Source organism: Macaca mulatta, chromosome 7 (assembly GCF_049350105.2).
Source record: "Macaca mulatta isolate MMU2019108-1 chromosome 7, T2T-MMU8v2.0, whole genome shotgun sequence".
NCBI classification, from domain to species: domain Eukaryota; kingdom Metazoa; phylum Chordata; class Mammalia; order Primates; family Cercopithecidae; genus Macaca; species Macaca mulatta.
Genome location: NC_133412.1, coordinates 73,203,557 through 73,225,081, shown reverse-complemented (window position 1 = coordinate 73,225,081; position 21,525 = coordinate 73,203,557). Strand labels below are relative to the sequence as shown.

Below are 21,525 nucleotides of genomic sequence, written 5' to 3'. Positions count from 1 at the left end.
TGGCCTAGCCATCCTTTGGAGTATTAGTATTTTTCTTATGAATTCGGATCAACTCCCCATATATATATGAGAGGCTTATGTGACCAGAGACTTGAAAGAACCTAACTTCTATTTCCTTTAGGCTAAAGCAGTGGTTCAGTATTCATTAACTGAGTGTTTGTAGTGACTTAATAGAACATAATTACTTTTAATAATGAAAATCCACTGTATTTCATACCTCTTGATTTTTCTGTTTGTTATTTTGGATTGTTTTTAAATTAATCATGTATTTCATACATCACTTATGTTCATTGATGAAACATTATAAAATACAAAAACAAAGAAAAAAAAAACTTTATAAAATACAAAAAAACCCCAGCAAAACCATTATCCACATCTCATTACCCTATATTGTTACTCTTAATATTGGATATATACCCAATATTATTATATTTACATATGTTTATAAAAATGCAAAAATTAAATGTACTGGCTTCTAACCTGCATTTCTCACTTAATATGTTGTGATGATATTTCTATGAAAATATAGATCCACATCATAATTTTTAGAAGCTGTATAATATGGAAAAACTACAATTTATTTAAAGTTTTCTAATTGTTGGATATTTAAGTTGTTACCAATTTTCACTAATAACAGTAAGTAAGATTTATTGAGTACTTGCTGTCTCAGATTATGAGTTTAAGATGTTTTTATGCATTATTTGACTTAAGCCTCAACAACCTTACGGGGTAGGTATTTTCTTCTCCCCCAGTTTTACAGATGAGGGGACTGAGGTACAAAATAATATACCTGAAGTGAAAAATAAGTATTGCAGCTGGGATTCCAGTCCTGGAAACCTGATTTCACGTTTGTGTTCCCAACTAGAACAAGTATAATTAGTGATTTCATGCTACTGTTTTTGGCAATTTCCTAGAGAAAAAAAGTAATCCTGAAATAAAGTTGCTGAGTCAGCATTGGATATTTTAAGGACTTTTGTTATGCATCACCAAGTTATGTTCCAGAAAATTTCCCCCTCAAATAGTGTAAGAAAAGGCGGATTTCCCCATGTCTTTATTAACACTAGGCTGGATATAATATTTTAAAATCACTATTTTAATTGTCATTTCTTTAACTGTAAGATGAAATGTTACATTCTTATCCACCTTTTTTGTTATTTTATGAATCACTGTTTATTTCCATTGTGGTGTTTGTCTCTTACTGATTTCTAAGAACTCTTTACACATTTTACATATGATTGTTGAATTGCTGCAAATAATTTTCCTGTTAGTCATTTGAAATTTAAATAGGCTTTTCTGTTTACATTTTTATTGTGGAATCTGACATAGATTTGGAACAGTGCATAGAATATAAATGTACAGTTTATCAAATAATTATGAAGTTAACAACTGTACAACCACCAATTCAAGCAACAGAATCTTGCCAGTTTCCCAGAAGTTCCCTGTGTGTTCCTTCCTGATACAATCTACACCCAACTTTCTAGAAGAAGTCACAATTGTGGTAGCCAACTTCACAGATGGCCCCCAGTGATTCTCTCCTTCTGGTCTTCATACCCACCCAGGATTGTTCCAAGGTGGGCCAGTGTGACCAACAATATGACAGAAACAGTGGGATGTTACATTCCAGATTGGATTATAAAAGACTGTGGCTCCCATCTTGGGCTCACTTACTCTCTCGCCGATGAATCACTCTGGGGGAAGCCAGTTGCCATGTCTTGACAACACTCAGGCAGCCCTGTGGAAAGGCCCCGGTATCCAGGAACTGAGGCCCTCCTTCCAAAAGCCCTTGGAGAACTGAGGCCTGCCAACAACCATGTTGGTGAGCTGGGAGGCAGATGCTCTGCCTTTCAGATCACTGCAGCACTGGCCCACAGCTTAACTGCAGGCTCATGAGAAATCCTGGGCCAGAATCACCCACCTAAGCTGCTCTTGGATTCCTGACTCTCAGAAACTGTGTGAGATAACAGCCATGTGAGCTGTTTTAAGCTGCTGAGTTTGGGGGTAATTTTTTAGCAGAGTAATAGACAACTAACATAACTATCCTGACTTTTATAATAATTTCTTTCTTTATAATTACAGTTTTACCACCAACACGTATGCATCTCTAAACAAGATAGTTTAGTTTTGCCTGTTTTTACCCATTTTATACATGGGATCATACCGTATTTTAAAATTGGGTCTTATCTCGATATTAGGCATATCCATATAGTTGCATATAGCCAGAGCTCATTTAATCGCAATCTAGAAATTCATTGTATAAATACACCGCTTACGTATGTATCTGTTCTCCTGTTCATGGTCATTGGTATTGTCCTGGGTTTGAGACTATTATGAAAACTGCTGCAGCAAATATTATGGGCGTGTTTCCTGGTGCACATTCCACAGGCTTCTCTAAGTTGACCTTGTAGTGCACTCACTGGCTAAAGGACATCGGCGTCTTCACTTTTTCTTTAACTTTACTAGATAATGGCCAGACCTCATCAAATAATATGGGATTGTACTCCAATCTGCAGGACGTGAGAGTTCCCATTATTTTACATCCTTGCCAATCCGTGGTATTATTGGTCTTTCTGATTTTTGCCCATCTGGTGAGTATGTAAGTGATATCTCATTGGGATTTTAATTTTGCATTCCCTGGCAGTCACAAGGTTGTACATTCTTTCATTTATTTATTGGCCAGTTGAATTTCCTTTTTTTTTTTTTTTTTAAAGAGATGGAGTCTCACTCTCTCGCCCAGGCTGGGGTGCAGTGATGCGATGTCGGCTCACTGCAACCTCTCCCTCCTAAGTTCAAGTGATTCTCCCACCTCAGCCTCCCAAGTAGCTGGGATTACAGGTGTGTGCCACCACACTCAGCTAATTTTTGTATTTTTTAGTAGAGACATGGTTTCACTAAATGTTGGCCAGGCTGGTCACAAACTCCTGACCTCAGGTGATCTGCCTGCCTTGGCCTCCCAAAGTGCTGGGATTAGAGGTGTGAGCCACCGTTCCTGGCCTGAATTTCCTTTTTAGTGACATGTTTGTTCAAGTATTTTTCCGTTTTTAAGAAATTAGTTTTCTTTTATTTATTTGTAGCAGTTCTTTACATATTCTGGACACTAGCCCTTTGTTGTTATATGTTGTACAAATATCTTCTCTTGTTCTATAGTTTATCTTTTCACTCTCTAAAGCCTAAAGATGTCTTTTGGTAAAAAGAAATTATTTTACTGTAAAAGGGTTTATTAATCTTTTCCCATATTTGTTTTTTAACATATAGGTTTTTTTTTTTTTGTAGTTGATTTTATTAGCCTTTGCCATTATAGGTCTTGACTTCTGAAATCCTGTTTAGAAAGGCATTCCTACTCTGAGATTACACAAATGTTCACCTACATGTGGTGGTTTTATTTTTATGCTTTCATTTAAAAATATTTAAACCATTCATCTGAAATTTTTTTAAAGCTTTGGTTGTAACATTTTTTTTTCCCTGAATGTGATGAATATGGTTAGCAAATTTATGGGATAATCTGACCTCTTCCTATTGTAAATGCTACCTGTATTACGAAGTGGGATCCTATATATTGGTTATATTTCTGAGCTTTCTCTTTTGTTAATTGCTCATTCTGTTGATTCTGGCACTTTCTGCCACCTACTTGTAGTTACTGTGCTCTGCGGGACACATCTGATAGGGCCTGCTCCTGCACGTTACTCTTGTTTTTCGGCATTTTCCTGATATTTTTTACATTTTTGTTTCTAGATGAGCTTTAGGATTCCTTTAATATTAACATACTTATTTTTGGCTGTGTTGTAGTCTTGTCTGTGACTTGTTAGAAATTAGTCTTCCCACTTAGGAATGTGGCATGTCTTGCCACTTACTTTTGAATCTTTTTATGTCCCTCAGAAAAATTTTGTAGGTTTCATTTCAGTAGAGGTCTGGCAAATTCTTAAATATTCTACGTTTTTAAAATTTCTTGTTTCTGGTGTGAATTGGCCCTTTTCTCCTATGCGTTTTCTGACGCATAGGTTTTCAAACTTCCACTCCTTTAGCGATAAAGGCTCCCAAGGAGTGGCTGAGGGCTGGGGAGCATCGCAGCTCTGCCCCATCTCTTTACCATAACAGGTTTTGCTTATAGAAATCATTCTGTTTTGCTAAAAAAAAAAAAAAAAATCACTTTCCTGATTGGTTATTACTGAGGTTTGAAAACCTGTTTTTGTGTACACTTTTTTTTTTTTTTTGGAGACAGAATCTTGCTGTCGCCCAGGCTGGAGTGCAGTAGCACGATCTCCGCCCACTGCAAGCTCCGCCTCCTGGGTTCACGCCATTCTCCTGCCTCAGCCTCCCAAGTAGCTGGGACTACAGGCGACCGCCACCACGCCCAGATAATTTTTTTGTATTTTTTTAGTAGAGACAGGGTTTCACCATGTTAGCCAGGATCTCGATCTCCTGACCTCGTGATCTGCCTGCCTCGGCCTCCCAAAGTGCTGGGATTACAGGCGTGAGCCACCGTGCCCGTCCTTTGTACACTTATTTTTAATGAATGACCTTTACTGATATCTTTTGTTGGTTTTCATTACTTTTTTAGTGATTCATCTTGGATCTTCCAGGTATTCATTCCTTTATTATTATTTTCTTTTATTTTTTTGAGAGTCTCACTCTGTTGCCTAGGCTGGAGTGCAGTGGTGTGATCTCAGCTCACTGCAACTCCGCCTCCTGGGTTCAAGTGATTCTCCTGCCTCAGCCTCCCGAGTAGCTGGGATTACAGGTGCATGTCACCATGCCTGGCTAATTTTAGTAGTTTTAGTAGAAGATGGGGTTTCACCATGTTGGCCAGGCTGGTCTCGAACTCCTGACTTCGGGTGAGCCACCCACCTTGGCCTCCCAAAGTGCTGGAATTATAGGCGTGAGCCACTGCACTTGGCCTTATTCATTTATTTATTGAAAAAATATTTATTCAGTGCCCACCCACTATGTACCAGACACATTTCTAGGTGCTTGGAATATATCTATGAGCAAAACCCATGTATATCATATGGTAAGCTCAAAATGAGTATATTACACAGTAAGTACTTTGGAGGAAAAGAAAATGGATCAAGGGTGCTAGAGGTGGGATATGGGGTCCAGGTGCAATTTTATTTTATTTTATTGATTGATTGATTGAGACGGAGTCTTGCTCTGTCACCAGGCTGGAGTGCAGTGGCTCACTGCAACCTCCACCTCCCGGGTTCAAGCAATTCTCCTGCCTCAGCCTCCCGAGTAGCTGGGACTACAGGCACACACCACCACGCCCAGCTAATTTTTGTATTTTTAGTAGAGACGGGGTTTCACCATGTTGGCCGGGATGGTCTCGATCTCCTGACCTCATGATCCGCCTGCCTCGGCCTCCCAAAGTGCTGGGATTACAGGCGTAAGCCACTGCTGGGCTTACATTTTTAAAAGATCATTCTGGTTGCTCCTTTGAGAATAGATTTTAGAGGGGCCGAGGTAGAAACAGGGAGACTGATTAGAGGTGATTGTAAGGCTTCTCACCCAGGATCTTACTGTGCATTGAGCAATTGGTAAGGCTTATGGAATGAATGTTTTTACATACATTGAGCATTTTAGTGTGCATTAAGAAACTACACATTTAAAAAATACATATTTTTCTTGAGAAAGTGATGGGACAGAAAAGTGAGAGCAGGGGAATTGCCTTTGGAACAGGCCATTTTGGTCAAGCCTTGTCCTGGATAAAGAAGATGGGGAATGAAGGCTGACCTGGTGTGGAGGGGAGAAATGGGCAGGCATGCCCTGCCTCGTCTTATGGAGTGAGGGCAGAATCCTGGGAGCACGTTCTTAGATGTCCCACCGACTTTGGAGAGGACTGGAGGCTGGGAATAGACAACGACTATTATGATGAAGGAAGCTCATAACTTCGTGTTTTGCTTCTAAATGATTGCTGTGGCTTTCTGGCTTTAAACTGGTTTATATTTTCTGCAACCTCACTTCTTCCTATTTAGTAGACCAGAACTTCTCGGTAATTTATTGCTCAATAATGGGAGAAAGGAAGAACTTAGTTTTCAAGTGAAGACTTCATATGTCAAATCCAGTTTTATTGGTGTGATAAACGCTGGTTTCTGTTAAATTGACCAGGTTGGTCAGTGCTGGTTCCTGATATAAGAATCGTATTAACCCTTTTAAGAAGATGATTTAAACTTCTGGAGAAAGGAAGAGGGCAAAGATCTTTAAAGAGTATGCTATTTTTATGATGCCTCCCTAATTATTCAGAAATATGAATACTTCAGGGATTTAACTCTAGAATAAGTATAAATTACCCAGTTAGTGCCTTGAAGGAGTTTACAATCACTTTGAAGAGAATCCTCCCCTCATCCCCACCAGTTTCACAAAGCCTATTTTAAATTATACCCTTGGAAAAATTAAACCAAAACACTGCACAAATATGTTTGGTGTGGAGTTCATTTCTTTGATTTGGGCCTTTCACTTTGGGCCCACACACTTTTGCCATCCTTTAGGGAGCATGCCCAGGGCTAGATTTGAAGTAAATATATTAATGTATGTGTTCACCCATCAATGCCTTGTGTTGAGGGAAAAACAGAAGAGAGTGTCATGGAAGGCTTAAGGATTCTTTTTTTTTTTGTTTTGTTTTTGCTGATACAAAGTGCTTTTTGTTATTCAACGCATGTGCCATCATCAGACAGCTTCATCCAGAATGCACAGCAATTCTGTAATATAGCTCTGCCTGGTGCAAAATACCTCATTTTGTATAGAAATGCAGGATTGCTTCATGTAGATAGAATAGAAAGAATCTTTGCTTTATTCATGTATGAATAAAACGTCTTTGTTCGTGGAAGAGAAAAGTGCCTCTTATTGTTTGGAAGCTGTGTGAATTTTAAATTCAGCTGATGGCCCACTATATTATATCTTTAGGGGGAAAAATTAGCTTTGCTTATATAAGTTTGGAATCTAATGTCTAACCTAGTGGCCTAAATAATTTTTGCTTTGCAGTTTGGTTACTATGTAAAGACATTGTGTTTGCCACAGCCATTGCCTATCAGTGAATTGCTTTAGCAAAATTTTATAGTCCTAATTTTAAAAAATTTTATTTATTCCCTTGTCCCACATAAGATTTAAAGCAACTTGTTAAAAATTAAAAAGTACAATGTAAATAAGAGTCATAAATCATGATCCGGGAACATATAAATATTTTATGGAAAAGTCAAAGCTTGTAGAGGCATGTGCAAGTGTATTTGTGTGTCAATATACATGTAAAAGGGTACATGATGTTGCTATGTGGATCCTCAGATTTGATGTTGAGCTTCCTGTCAGCCAAAGTGAAAAAAGGAAGGCAATCAATTAATCCTTTCTCTGGGTTTGCAAAGGACTACTTAGAGCATATTCACCACCAAGCAGGGGTACAGCATTCAGGCTTTCCCAAAAGAAAGCTGGCCAATCAGATGTTCTCAATCATAGGTGGGAATTGAACAATGAGAACACTTGGACACAGGGTGGGGAACATCACACACCAGGGCCTGTCGTGGGGTTGGGGAAGGGGGGAGGGATAGCATTAGGAGATATACCTAATGTAAATGATGAGTTAATGGGTGCAACACACCAACATGGCACATGTATACATATGTGACAAAGCTGCACGTTGTGCACATGTACCCTAGAACTTAAAGTACAATGAAAAAAAAAAGCTGGCCAATCAGAAGAACGGATTAGGTAGGTCCTGGGATGCCCGTGATGGTGCCTTAGGCTTTTCTCTTTATAGAAGGTACTGCCTCTGGCAAGTGACCTGCAGGATTACAGGCAGAAATAGGGCTGGCAGAGTGCCTGGTGTGCAGTCACAGAACCCTCCAGCTCCAGATGTAAACTTTTGGCTTTCTTCAAAGTGTTCGCTGGTTCTTAACAAAATGAGAAAAAATAAGAACAAATAAGGCAAAAAAGTAAATTTCCTTCAAATCTGAATTTATGTGATGTCAGATATTATGTTCCTCCTATAATTTTAGTATTAAAAGTTCCTTTTTAAAATGAAAGCAGCAATAGTTAAAAAGGTTGTGTCCTTTCCTGGGAAAATGAAAAAAGTTGAAAATACTTTGTATACAGTAATAATAATAACTATTACTACTACTGTGGGTATTTACTACTTATGAAATCTAAAAGTCTAGAAACTCCTATTTCTCTTGGGCTCTAGAGCATCTCTGTCAGCTGCTTCGTCTCCAGGATCACAACGTTTCCAGTTTTCTCTCTCCCAGGGTACTGCGCACCTGCTGGTTCCCTCCCCCAGCACATCTTGGCTCCCAGGAAGCCGCACCCTTGACGTTTACCATGCTTCCTGGGCATTTCCTCCTACCATCTCCACCCTGGACAGGGCTGGTATGGTATCAGACCTTAGTGTTGCACAAGCTTTCAGGATACAGGGTAAGAGGGGAGTTTGACACTTGGAACAATACTGGACCTACTAGGAGCCAGACCTTGGATGGACAGTCACTCTGAGTTTTTGCACCATGTCAGCACTATAAACTGCAGTGGAGTTTCGTACTGACAAGGGTCTTCAGACCTAGGTCACCTCAGAAGGCAAGGAGAGCCTTGACAGGGCCTCTCAAGGGGGATAAATACCACCTGCTATTTAAGGTGACTTGACCCCATCCCTGCTTCTATCCATTAATGGGTGATTTTTAAATTCTTCTGGAACTCTTATTGCCAAGGTCTTGGTGGGACTGAGGGTGAGATCGCTTTTCTGTAACCCAGATGCATTGCCATTAGCTCCTTGATAGTGTAAGATAAAGATGTTTAAGTCAATTAAGAAAAAAATGTGCTTAATACTCTTTTCATTTGCCTTAACAACTCCGTTTATTTAATATCAATTTAATTCTTTGCTGCAAGGTCTGGGTAGTTTTCATTTCGAAACTACTGCTAGGGTGAGAAGTCTCATAAGTGCTTGTGGTGTTCCCAAATAATTTGCTTTTGTGCGGCAATCAGAGCCTGGAAGTGCGCTGCTTTCTTTGCTCCTGGTGTCAGAAAAGCTACTCCTGGTTTTCAGATTGGGCTTTCCTGCACATTAGAATTGGAAAGGTCCTCTGTTCCTGCCCGTGTAAGGGAGCCAAACAAAAGGTGCCAGGCAGAGTGGTGGTAGGGCAGCATCATTGCTTCCTAACCTTTACCCTCCTCCTTCTGTCTTCCTTCCTTCCCGTCCCTGCCTTCCTGACCTCCCTATTCCTCCATCCCCTCCAAGACTCTCAGTGTAGTCAGCGCTCTATTTTCCCACCTTTGCCTGGCTGCCTCCCTCCCTGCCTCTCCCTACCAGCTTCCTCCAGATGAGGTGCTATTCTGGATGGACTCCTTAGAGTACTCATTAACTAGATGAATAAGCTGCCAGCAATATTGTTCCTGCTTCCCACATTTTAAAAAGGTTATATCTTTTTTTTCCCTTCTAAACTGTAGAGCCATTTGAAAATAATCTTTTGGAAATATATTTACATAGGTCCTCATGACAAATCCACACACTCCTTTTCAGACAGGTTTCAACCACTGCATAATGAGATGGTCTGGGTCAACTTTGCACAAAAGTTGTACTTTTCCTGCTGTGAATCCGTGTTTTTCTGCTGTGTGTATTCGCAATGCCTTTCCCGCCCTACCTTCTGCTAGTGATGCATTTATCACAGCATGGAGCTGAGAGGTGTGGGGTTGGAAGGGTCTTTGAGAAATTGTTTAATCGCTAGAACGAGGTCAAGGTTTTGAACATTTAACTTGTGGGATGTTAATTACTTGGCAATGAAAAGGAAATTTGTTTTCCGTAAGTTCAACTATAGCTACAGAATAAAGACCATGGAAAGATAAGACATGGTGTCAAGAGGTTTCATGATCTTATTCCACGTCCTTTTCAGGCCCCAACTACACTTAAACCCTCCACTGTTGAGCCACACCGGATTAGTCACCCTCTATCCCTAGACGTGCTGGACATCTGCATCCTGTGGTGCCTCGGCTCAGGCTTCTCTTTCATCTGGGGAAACGCTTGCCCCTCTCCTAGACTTCCCAAATGCTGCTTCAAGGCATCATCCCTGCCCTCCTTCCTTTAGGAAGTCTTTTCTACCACTGAGAACACTTCCCTCATGCTCTACTGCAGACTGTACTTCATGCTGCTTTTCTCTTTGTGGTTGACGCATCTGTCTCTCCCACTAAATCATGACCCTCCATTCATTTCTACTTCCCACTTGACCCAGGGCACAGTAGGTGCTCAATAAATCTTTGCTGAATGGAATTTTTCCATCTAACCCTAAGAGCAACCTGAGCAGAAAATCATAAATGAATAAGGATCGTAAATGGATGATCATCATAAATGACTGATCATCGTAAATGAATGATTATGGGATACACACAATTGCAGAACACTGATAGCTATGGCATAGCTCTTATCCTAGAGGGTTTCAATTCACTTTATGTTAGGACATAGAAAAGACAAGGAGAAACAACTAGTCCACGAGGATTATTTTCCATGCTTCGTTCCTTCCATCTGTGCTGTTCAGTAGCCAGTTTCACTGCGCTTCCCTGTAGTGGATGTGTAGAGATTGTGTATTATAAGTACTTGCTCATCAGTGGATCAAGGGCAAAAATCTCAGTGCCTGGAGTTTGGGATAATATTATGTGAAAAATAATTTTTTGCAATACAATGAGATGTGACACTTCCCACTTTCCAGAACAAGGACTTGTCTCCTTTGGATTTCCAGACCCAAAGAAGAATATCTCCCTTGGAAACTTTTCCCACTGACAATTCAGCCCTCTGTTTTCCAAACCCGCTTAGAAGCTAAGTTGCACTGGAAATACACAATGAAATGTTTAGGGGGAAAGGGGGCATCATATCTGCAATTTGTCCTCAAAATGATTTAGTGGAGGGGGAGAGAGAGAGGGTGGAAAGGGTGGGTTGGAGGGAGAAAAAGAGAGAGAGAGAAAATTGATAAAATAGACGAGATAAAATTGAGGGAATCTAGCGAAGTCTATTGGAGCATTCTTTGTAGCATTGGGGAATTCTTTTGTCATATGCTTGCAACTTCTCTGTAAACCAGACATTATTTCAAAATAAGTTTTTCAAAAGCAGAAGCAAATTCTCTGAGTTCTTACCCAGTTTAAAAGGATGAGATGATTGCAGAAATGTTGTGTTTCTCTATCTATAGGCATAGATGGTAGTGCTTTGCAGTTTAGGATCCATTCACACAGAAACTGCATGAGGCAGGTGTTTGTGAGCACCTTTTGACCCCTTGACATTTAAGCAAAGGAGAAGTGGGTCCCTCTTATTCACAGCTGTCATAGGTCAGACTCTGCTTATTGGGTGTGTCAGACTGGGAAATTCCCCTCACCCCCAAGATGTCCATGTCCTAATCCCTAGGACCTGTGAGTGATATCTTATATGAGAAGGCAATGTGAGGATGGAAGCAAGAGATTGGAGTGATGTGAAGGAGAGATCAGGGTCCAAGGAATGCACATGACTTCTAGAAGCCAGAAAAGGCAAGGACACGGATCCTGTCTCCTGGAGCCTCCAGAAGGAACCAGGCCTGCCAGCACCTTGATTTTAGCCCTGGAAGACTGATTTTAGACTTCTGACCTCTAGAGCTGTAAGAAAATAAGTCTGTATTGTTTTGCCACAGAGTTTTTGGCAATTTTTTATAGCAGCCAGAGGAAACAAATCTACCTGGGTGAGTGAATTCTATGCCCGAGTTCATAAGTGAGAGTGAAGTCAAGGCATGAGTTTTGGATTATTGTCATTAGCATTTCAAAGAATTGTCCTCTGGCCCAAATCAGCGGTGTTCACACTTTGCTTAATTACCTGTGTCTTATTTTGTTCTCCAGCTTTGATCACATGTATGACAAATGGAATCGGAATGAATTCCAGAACTAGCAGGTTGAGTGCTTGACATCACTTCACAGAGATGTCACGGATGCTTTGGGAAGTGCTTTTCTTGATGGTGCCTGGATTTATGTAGCAGGATATTTTGTCCTGGGGTAAAGGGAGCCCACGCAGGTGGGATGGGGAGGGGAAGGGAATGGGAGCTGATGCCTAGGCAGGTTTCTCAAACCTATGTGAATTAAGGACCCCTTTCCATAAGGGACTTTTTGGTGTATTGACTTAAATTTAGTTTTATTATATTGCTACTTAAATATGTATAAACATAAAACTAAGTGTTAATTTATGCTTATAGCTTTAAGACAGCTATGAACTCCAAACATTTCAAATTAAATGCAAATAAAATTACAAATCTAATAAAATTCAAATTATCATCACTGAGTTAATGTCATGGATAATGTTTTGCTGATTTTAAACTGGTGTTCTCAATGTGTCTTCACACACACTCGTGAAGTTATGGAACATTATCTTTGTTTCCGCTGAACTATGTTTAATTCACATATTTAAAAAATATCGTTATGTTGAAGGAAACATATACATCACAGTAATAAATTGATTTATCAAGAATGGTTTTCAGACTCTAATGCAAATATTCAGTTGGTTTCATTCCAGGAAAAATAAAAAACAGACCAAGATAAATCATGGTATTTAGTGATGTACACTTAGGGAATTAAAGTCAGCGTAGTAATAGGCTATGAGAAGAGGTGGGAGGTTGTGTTAGAAAGGGATCCATGGGGGGCTTCTGGGGTACTGGCAAGGCTCAATTTCATGATGAGCATGCATTTCTTGAGTCTCTTGTTTTCTGTGGGCATAAAACATAAGTGTACAGACTGTTGGATTATTATAAAGTGAACACTAATGTTACCCCATTAAGGGCAAGAACTAGGACATTGCCAGCATCCCAGAAACTCCCATGTACCTGTTTATAGTTACATCCTCTTCTTTCCCAGCAAAATAACTACTAATAGTATATTTTCTGGCAATGACTTACTGCTTTTATCTATAGTTTTACAACCTAAGTAGGTGTATTACGCCATTCTTGCATTGCTATAAAGAAATACCTGAGACTGGGTACTTTATAAGAAAAGAGATTTAATTGGCTATAGTTCTGTAGGCTGTACAGGAAGCATGGTGCTGGCATCTGCTTGGCTTCTAGGGAGGCTTCGGGAAGATTACAATCACAGCGGAAGGCGAAGGGGCAGCAGGCACGTCACATGGCAAAGCAGAACAAGGGTGGGGGAAGGTGCCATACACTTTTAAATGACCAGATCTCACGAAAACTCACTATGACCAAGACAGCACGAAGCCATGAAGGGCTGCCCCATGATCCAGCACCTCCCACCAGGCCCCACTTGCAGCATTGGGGATACTATTTCACATGAGATTTGGATGGGGACAAAGACCCAGACTATATCAGGAGGCATTCCTAAATACTGTGAATTGAATTTTGCCTATTTTTGAACTTCTAAAAATAGGGCCATATGTACTTTTACATTTGACTCTTTTCACTCAACATTTTTATTTTTTTAAGATCCATCCATGTTGTTCTGCATAAGAGTAGTTCATTTTTATGGTGGTATAGAATACCATCGTATAACTATACCATACTTTATTGAGCTATTTTCCTGTTGGTAGGCTTCTGGGGTCTTTTCAGTTTTTGGCTATTACAAATAATGCTGCTATGAACATACTCATACATGTCTCCTAGAAGACTTGTGTCTAAAAATAAAATTGATGGTTCATCTGGTGTTCATTGCTAGATGATGACACAGTTTTCCATGTGACTTTCTTTTCTTTTTTTTTTGAAATGGAGTCTTGCCCTGTCGCCCAGTCCGGAGTGCAGTGGTGCGATCTCGGCTCACTGCAAACTCCGTCACCCAGGTTCAAGCAATTCTTCTGTCTCAGCCTCCCGAGTAGCTGGGATTACAGGCCCCCACCACCATGCCTGGCTAATTTTTGTATTTTTAGTAGAGACAGGATTTCACCATGCTGGCCAGGCTGGTCTTGAACTCCTGACCTCAGGTAATCCACCTGCCTCACCCTCCCAAAGTGCTGGGATTACAGGCATGAGCCACCATGCCTGGCCATGAGTTTCATTTGTGTTTCCCTCATTTTGATTGAGGTTGAGAACCTTTTCATATGTTTATTGGTCATTTGGATTTCCCCTGTTGTGAAGGGTCTGCCCAACTATTTTGTCCATTTTTCTCTTTTTCTGTCTTCTTACTGATTTGTAGAATATATATTCATTCTGGATATAAGCCCTTAATTGGTTTTATGTCAAAATTATTTATTTTGCAGATCGATCTCTCTTCTTTTAAAAATAATTTTAACCTTTATTTTGGATTCAGGGGGTACATGTGCAGGTTTTTTATATGTGTATATTGCATGATGCTGAGGTTTGGGGTACAGTTAATGCTGAGGTTTGGGGTACAGTTAATCTTGTCACCCAGGTACTGAGCATATTACTCAAAAGTTAGTTTTTCAACCCTTACCCCCAGTTCTCCCTGCCACTTCTAGTAGTCCCCAGTGTCTATTGTTACCATCTTTGTGTCCACGAGTACCCAATATTTAGCTCCCACTTTAAGTGAGAACATGCAGTATTTGGTTTTCTGTTCCTGTGTTAACTTGCTTAGGATAATGGCCTCTAGCTGCATCTGTGTTGCTGCAAAGGACATTATTTCATTCTTTTTATGGCTGCATAGTATTCCATGGTATGTAAGTACCACAGTTTCTTTATCCAATCCACTGTCGATGTGAACCTATCTTTGCTATTGTGAATAGTGCTACGATGAACATACATGTGCATGTGTCCTTTGGGTAGAATGATTTATTTTCCTTTGGGTATATGCCCAGTAATGGGATTGCTGGGTTGAATGGTAGTTTCATTTTAAGTTCTTTGAGAAATCTCCAAACTGCTTTCCACAGCAGTCGAACTAACAGTGCATAAGTGTTCTCTTTTCTCCACAGCCTCACCATTATCAGATGTTTTTTGACTTTTTAATAATAGCCTTTCTGACTGGTGTGAGATGGTATCTCATTGTGGTTTTGATTTGCATTTCTCTGATGATTAGAGATGTGGAGCATTTTTTGCATGTTTTTTGGTTGCTTGTACATCTTCTTTTGAAAAGTGTCTATTCATGTATTTTGCCCATTTTTCAATGGGGTTATTTGTTTTTTGCTTGTTCCATTGTTTAAGTTCCTTATAAATTCTGGATATTAGACCTTTGTTGGATGCAGTTTGCAAATATTTTCTCCCATTCTGTGGAGTGTCTGTTTACTCTGTTGATAGTTTCTTTTGCTGTGCAGAAGCTCTTTAGTTTAATTAGGTCCCACTGGTCAAGATTTTGTTTTTGTTGCAATTGCTTTTGAGGACTTAGCCATAAATTCTTTCCTAAGGCTGATGTCCATAATGGTGTTTCCTGGGTTTTCTTCTAGAATTCTTATAGTTTGAGGTGTTATATTTAAATCTTTAATCCATCTTCAGTTAATTTTTGTATATGGTGGAAGGTGGTAGTCCAATGTAATTATTTTGCATGTGGCTAGCCAGCTATCCCTGTGTGTGCAGCTTTATTTCTAGGTTGTCTGTTCTATTCCATTGGTCTACATATCTGTTTTTGTACCAGCACCATGATGTTTTGGTTACTGTAGCCTTATAGTACTGTTTGAAGTGTGGCAATATGACGCCTCCCGCTTTGTTCTTTTTGCTGGTGATGCTTTGGCTATTTGGGCACTTTTTAGGTTCCATATGAATTTTAGAATAGTTTTCTCTAGATCTGTGAAAAATGATGTTGCTAGTTTGATAGAGATGGTGTTGAATCTTTAGATTGCTTTGGGCAGTTTGGACATTTGAACGATATTGATTCTTCCAAACCATGAGCATGGAATGTTTTTCCATTTGTTTGTATCATCTATGATTTCTTTCAGCAGCGTTTTATAGTTCTTCTTGTAGACATGTTTCACTTTCTTGGTTAGATGCATTCCTAGGTAATTTTTTGTGTGACTGTTGTAAACAGGATTGCATTCTTGATTTGGCTCTCAGCTTGAATGTTATTGGAGTGTAGAAATGCTACTGATTTTTGTGCGTTGATTTTGTATTCTGAAACTTTACTGAAGTTGTTTATCAGTTCTAGGAGCCTTTTGGTGGAGTATCTAGGGTTTTCTAGGTATAGAATCATATCATCAGTGAAGAGAAATACTTTCACTTCTTTTCCTATTTGGATTTCTTTTATTTCTTTCTCTTGTCTAATTGCTCTGGCTAGGACTTCCTCTTCCACTCTGTTGGTGGTATCTGTTGGTCAGTGGAAGTTCTTAATTTTAGTGTAGTCAAGTTTATCCTTCTTTTCCCTATATGGTAAGTAGCTATACATATAAGTATTTATATGTATCTATTTTAGACATCTTTTTCAATTCCAGATTATGAAGCTACTCTTTATTTCATCTTCTAAAGCTTTATAGTTTTGTTTTTCACATTTAATATTGTAAGTCAAGAACTGTGGAGTGTCTGAAATTTTGCCTTACTTGCAAGCTAACAAGTTAGCCTGCCTCAGTGTCACAAATGTTGGCAGAAGACACAAGATTCCCAGGTCAGAGACAAATGACTTGGCCAGAGTATCAGCATCTTCTTGTGCCAGTTCCCAGAGCCCAAATTCCCACAGAGCAAATGTGTAGAGGGTCATGTGACTTGTACACCTGGAGTGAACTGTGTTACAGGTGAGGAGCCCTGAGCCTAGGGAACCCAAGTCTTTCATAATGGGCTGCAAGCTTGCCTGACCTTTGCCCAGAGGGAAAAATTGTCTTTGTATACTGGACAGTAAACAAGTTTGTCATTTTCCTTGGGGAGAGACACTGTATCTTCTAAGACTGTTTGCCATACAAATATCCGTGAAGAGACAGTAAAGAACACAAAAAAAGCAGAGCTTCTGCCTTCAAGACTTGCAGAAACATGAGAGATTTAGGGAAAACTATCTCCCCTAAGGTGTAATCTACCTGTTAATAATTTGTGTGTGCTGAGAGGTAAGTTTCATAATTTTCTTTGCTGAAACTAAATTATCCCAGCATCATGCCTTGGAAAAGTGGGAGAAAGCTGTCTTCCAAGGCATAGGTGCTGGTGAATTAGACTGAGGTTGCTGCAGTGGAGGTGAGGAGTGGGTACAGACAGCTACATGCTTCAGAGATGACAGAGCTCCATGGGCTGTTGGGTTGTTGAGGAAGGGGCTGAAGGAAGGACAGGTGTCAGGAGTAAGAGTCTTCTTTGTTGAGTCTTAAAATGTATTGTGTCCCTAGAGAGGAAAAACAAACATTTAAAATAGGCATTTACTATATTGAATACTGGAAATTTGCTAAGATGGTAGATTTTAGATGCTCTTACCCCTCCCACCCACCCTCACAACACAGACAACTATGTGAGATGACAGATACGCTAATTGGCTTGAGTGTAGTAATCATTTCACTATCTATATATATAGTAAAATATTATGTTGTATATCTTAAACATATGCAATAAAAATTAAGCAAAAAATAAAGAGGCCTGTATTTCTCTTAACCTGTTAAATACTCAGTATAAATTTGAATTTAGAATCTGAAGTGGATCATGCCCCCGAACTTCCTTCAATTCCAGCTGGCCTCTTTCTGAGGTGTGTTTCCTCTTACTGATATTTATTCTTCCCTTTCCAGTCTGAAAAGCAGTCTCCATGGCAGAATAATCGGTAACCAAATGTAGGGCTATCTGCAATGGAAAGTGATATTTTATGAGCAAAACCTCAACTTGTTTTTTTTTTTTTTTTTGAGACGGAGTCTCGCTCTGTTGCTCAGGCTGGAGTGCCGTGGCGTGATCTGGGCTCACTGCAAGCTCCGCCTCCCGGGTTCACGCCATTCTCCTGCCTCAGCCTCCCGAGTAGCCGGGACTACAGGCGCCCGCCACCACGCCTGGCTAATTTTTTGTATTTTTAGTAGAGACCGGGTTTCACCCTGTTAGCCAGGATGGTCTCTCTCTCCTGACCTTGTGATCTGCCCGCCTCAGCCTCCCAAAGTGCTGGGATTACAGGCGTGAGCCACCGCGCCCCGCCAAAACCTCAACTTCCCCCCCCCCAGACGGAGTCTCGCTCTGTTGCTCAGGCTGGAGTGCAGTGGCGGGATCTCAGCTCACTGCAAACTCCACCTCCCGGGTTTACGCCATTCTCCTGCCTCAGCCTCCCGAGTAGCTGGGACTACAGGCGCCTGCCACCTCGCCCGGCTAGTTTTTTGTATTTTTTTTAGTAGAAACGGCGTTTCACCGTGTTAGCCAGGCTGGTCTCGATCTCCTGACCTCGTGATCCGCCCGTCTCAACCTCCCAAAGTGCTGGGATCACAGGCTTGAGCCACCGCGCCCGGCCAAACCTCAGCTTTTCAACAAAAGAAAACAAACCATAGAGGAAAGGAGATTTTCTTTCATTAGCCAGGGTGAACCTTGCTAAGTATTTTACATGGAAGAGATTTCATACAGGGATCTGGCTCTACAGGGTCTGGAAGTTTGAAAAAATTAAAAATGGACACTACCTCTAGGTGCTGGGTGATAAAAGGGAAGAGGTGGCGATACAAAATCCAGGTGCTCAGAGGAGGAGCTACCTTGGGTGGTACTGACGAGGGGGAGGGGAGAGCTGGGAATGGAATGGCGCAGGAGATACCACAGCACTCCTGCTTTACCCACTGCTAGAAGGATGACTGTCAAGGCTAAAAGCAGGAGCAGAGTCCTTTCTTCCCAGCTCTTTCTTTCCACTGTCACAACATAACCAGAAGCCAGCAGCAAGGAAGCCTGATAAATGTAGATTGCAGAGTAGAATCACTGAGTGGAGGCAGATGAGTGGGGTTGGGGCTGAGAGACAATAGGCAAATAACCAGCAGAGTCTAAGCAGCCAACTGTTCAGATTAGCTCCTCCTACAACAGTGTGAAAATTGAAATGCTCATTTTGTTGCTACTTCTAGGAACTGTGGCCCGTGGGTCAGTTGGGAATTAATGGCAAATAAAGGAGATTCTGGGACAGTGTTTGCTTATGTGTTGTGTCTGATTAATTTCCAAAGTCAAGTTGAACTAATTTTGGATTTACATGCATTTTTGAGGTCAAGGCTAGAGGTCATAATATCTGAGGTCTCATTCTAGCCACTTTTCCTATCACCTGAGTAGTTGGTGCTATGTCGGGGAGAGGACACAGAGAGGAACAGGCACTGAGAAAGGGAGGGAAATAATGGGTTCAGAATTGGGACATCCAGGAGGCAGCTGGAAACGTGGGTGAGATTTGGGGCTAAAGATCACAATCTAGGTATTTGATGGTAAGCACATCCTTTGAGAGTGTATGCAGTTTCCCAGGAGAGAATGTGGGAGAAGAGATGAGGGAAGGGTTGAAAACCCTGGAGGACACCAACATTTTCAAAGTTAGAGGAGTCATCAGAGGCGAGCTCATCCTAATGGAGAGCCAGATTATTTGCTTGAAACTTTCATCTTTGGTATTATTTGCACTTTAGTGGAATGAACAACCATAATGAGAGTTTAAAACCCAGATACCAAAATATTGTTTGTTTATAGTTTCCCTCAAACTCCATCTTCCATAAATGCTGGCGTGGAGATTATGTACCTCTTCACTTCCCTTCTCTGCACAGTTGATAAAGGAAGAGGCAGGCTTTGCTGACCTCATTTTGGCAAATCTGTTGGCTCTTTCTTGGGCGTTCCCATGCTCATGGTCACAATACTGTTACTATGTTAATTTAACTCTAGAATTGAGTTTAAGCTACTGATCAGAATTTCTTTTTCTTACTTTGTCATTATAGCTGTTTTTTGAAAAGCAAAATTACTAAATTTCTTAAGTCAATAATTTCAGTTTGACAAAGAAGAGGCAAAATATATGCAGGCTTTAAAACATGCTCTGAGACCACAAAAGGGTCTTTTTCTGATCCAAATATCCTATTGAAACTGTGTGACTGTAGGAAAAGAATCTGTGTAGGCTAGAGCAAGTTCAGTTGAAATCTATTTTTAAAAACACTTAATTACCTTTCATCCTAAATCATAGACATGTTCAGCATTTTAAGAAAAGCTTCTACACCCAAATCTGAATATATACGACGAAGAAATCATTAACGCTCTTTCATTTTACCAAAGGATTCTTTGATGATGCCTTTCAACAAGCCAGTTTCTAAAGTAAATTTAAAATGTTTTGAATTATAAAAAATAGATTTACTTGTGATGTTTCAAGGACATATCTTGTAAAGGAAGTACAGTTGTAAAGTGTTGACCAAGGTCATGAAAGTTTTCACAAGAAGGAGAAGAATGACGTTTATTTCTACCTTTTCTTTTTTCTTATCAGCATCTCAAAATAGACCAACAGTATATTCCATTGTTACTATTTGTTTGCTGCAATATAAATGACATCTCATTTGATTTTAGCCCTTTAACCTTGGGCTAAAACAACCTCGTGGAAACAAATGAGCACTGTAGAGACCCCTGCCCCTCAGAAGAGTTTGGAAGGGCAGAGTCCTGTGGGAGAGTTTGCCTAGAAATTGGTGCGGGGTGGGCTGCCCGGGAGGGGTGTGTGGAGTAGCGACCAAGAAGGTGCTGAATGCCATCTCCCAGGAACCTGCCCAAGACTGACTTTTCTTATATGAGGCCCCCAGGCAGAGTTGGGGAAATCCCCAAGCCTTCCCAGAGGGCAGTGAGGCTTTCTAACCTTAACTTTTGAGTTAGGAATGGGTTCACATTAGCAGTTTTTGGCTCCCTGAGGCTGAGGTTGGGAAGCTTTTATGAAACAGTGGAAATGTCCGGCCCTTATCTCTAGATGGAGATCCAACCTTAATTTATGCATCCAACATAGCCTAAACTATTGTCCTCTTTTTCTCTCTGTCCTCCTTCTCCCCTGCCTCCCTCCTTCTCTCTCCTTTCTTTCTTTCTCTTCCTCCCTCCCTTCCCTTCCCTCCCTCCCTCCCTCCCTCTCTTTCTTCCCTCCCTCCCTCCCTCCCTTCCTTCCTTCCTTCCTTCCTTCCTTCCTCTCATTTCCCAGTGGCCTGGTCTCCAAAAACAAATGAGTGTGTGAAATCAGTGAGGATTCTCCTCCCTGAAAACAATGTGTTGTTGGCAAAAAGCAACAACTGCCCCTGCAACACCAGAACCCTCCAACAGAGTGAATGGGGAAGATCATATTTGGTGTTCAGCAATCTTATATTAAAAAAACAGCAAAAACCCAGAGGAAGTGAAAAAAAGTTAGTAGAAACTGGTCATACTATACAGATGATTTCTTCTCCACCTGTTTGGAAGTTTTGCTTAAGTCTGGCTTTTCTTGTAGTATTGGGAAGTGAACATCGTTGGTGTGAGAGAATGTGACAGTGAATACTATACTATACAGGGAGCTCTGTGGAGCCTTGCAGCCCTGAAAGTTTTTATTTGCAAGGTGTTGGTTGAATCATCCTTTCCTCCTAAAAGTTTCAGCACATACAAGTTGCTGACTTATTGGCTGTTTTCTTCTTTTAACCCAAATTCTGTATTCTTAGTTGTGTTCTCATGAAGAATGCATCTTCTCATTTTCAAAGTGAAATCAAATGGATCCATGCCTTTCACATGTAACTTTCTGTTCAACTGCTTAAAATTATTTTTATTGATCCATAACATTTGTACGTGTTTATGGAGTACATGTAATATT

At 40.5% G+C, this 21,525-nt stretch overlaps 1 protein-coding gene across 7 annotated transcripts in view; it reads left to right on the top strand.

The window, feature by feature from the left end:
* The window catches only part of SH3GL3 (SH3 domain containing GRB2 like 3, endophilin A3), a 165,725-nt gene that overhangs the window by 48,943 nt on the left and 95,257 nt on the right, over positions 1 to 21,525 (top strand). For 2 of the 7 annotated variants that reach the window (XM_077940159.1, XM_077940158.1), the window contains one exon: positions 8,223 to 8,544. The exons of the other annotated variants lie outside the window; for them this stretch is intronic. The gene's annotated coding sequence lies outside the window, so the exon portion shown is untranslated. The remainder of the gene's footprint in view (positions 1 to 8,222; positions 8,545 to 21,525) is intronic. 7 annotated transcript variants of the gene reach the window in all.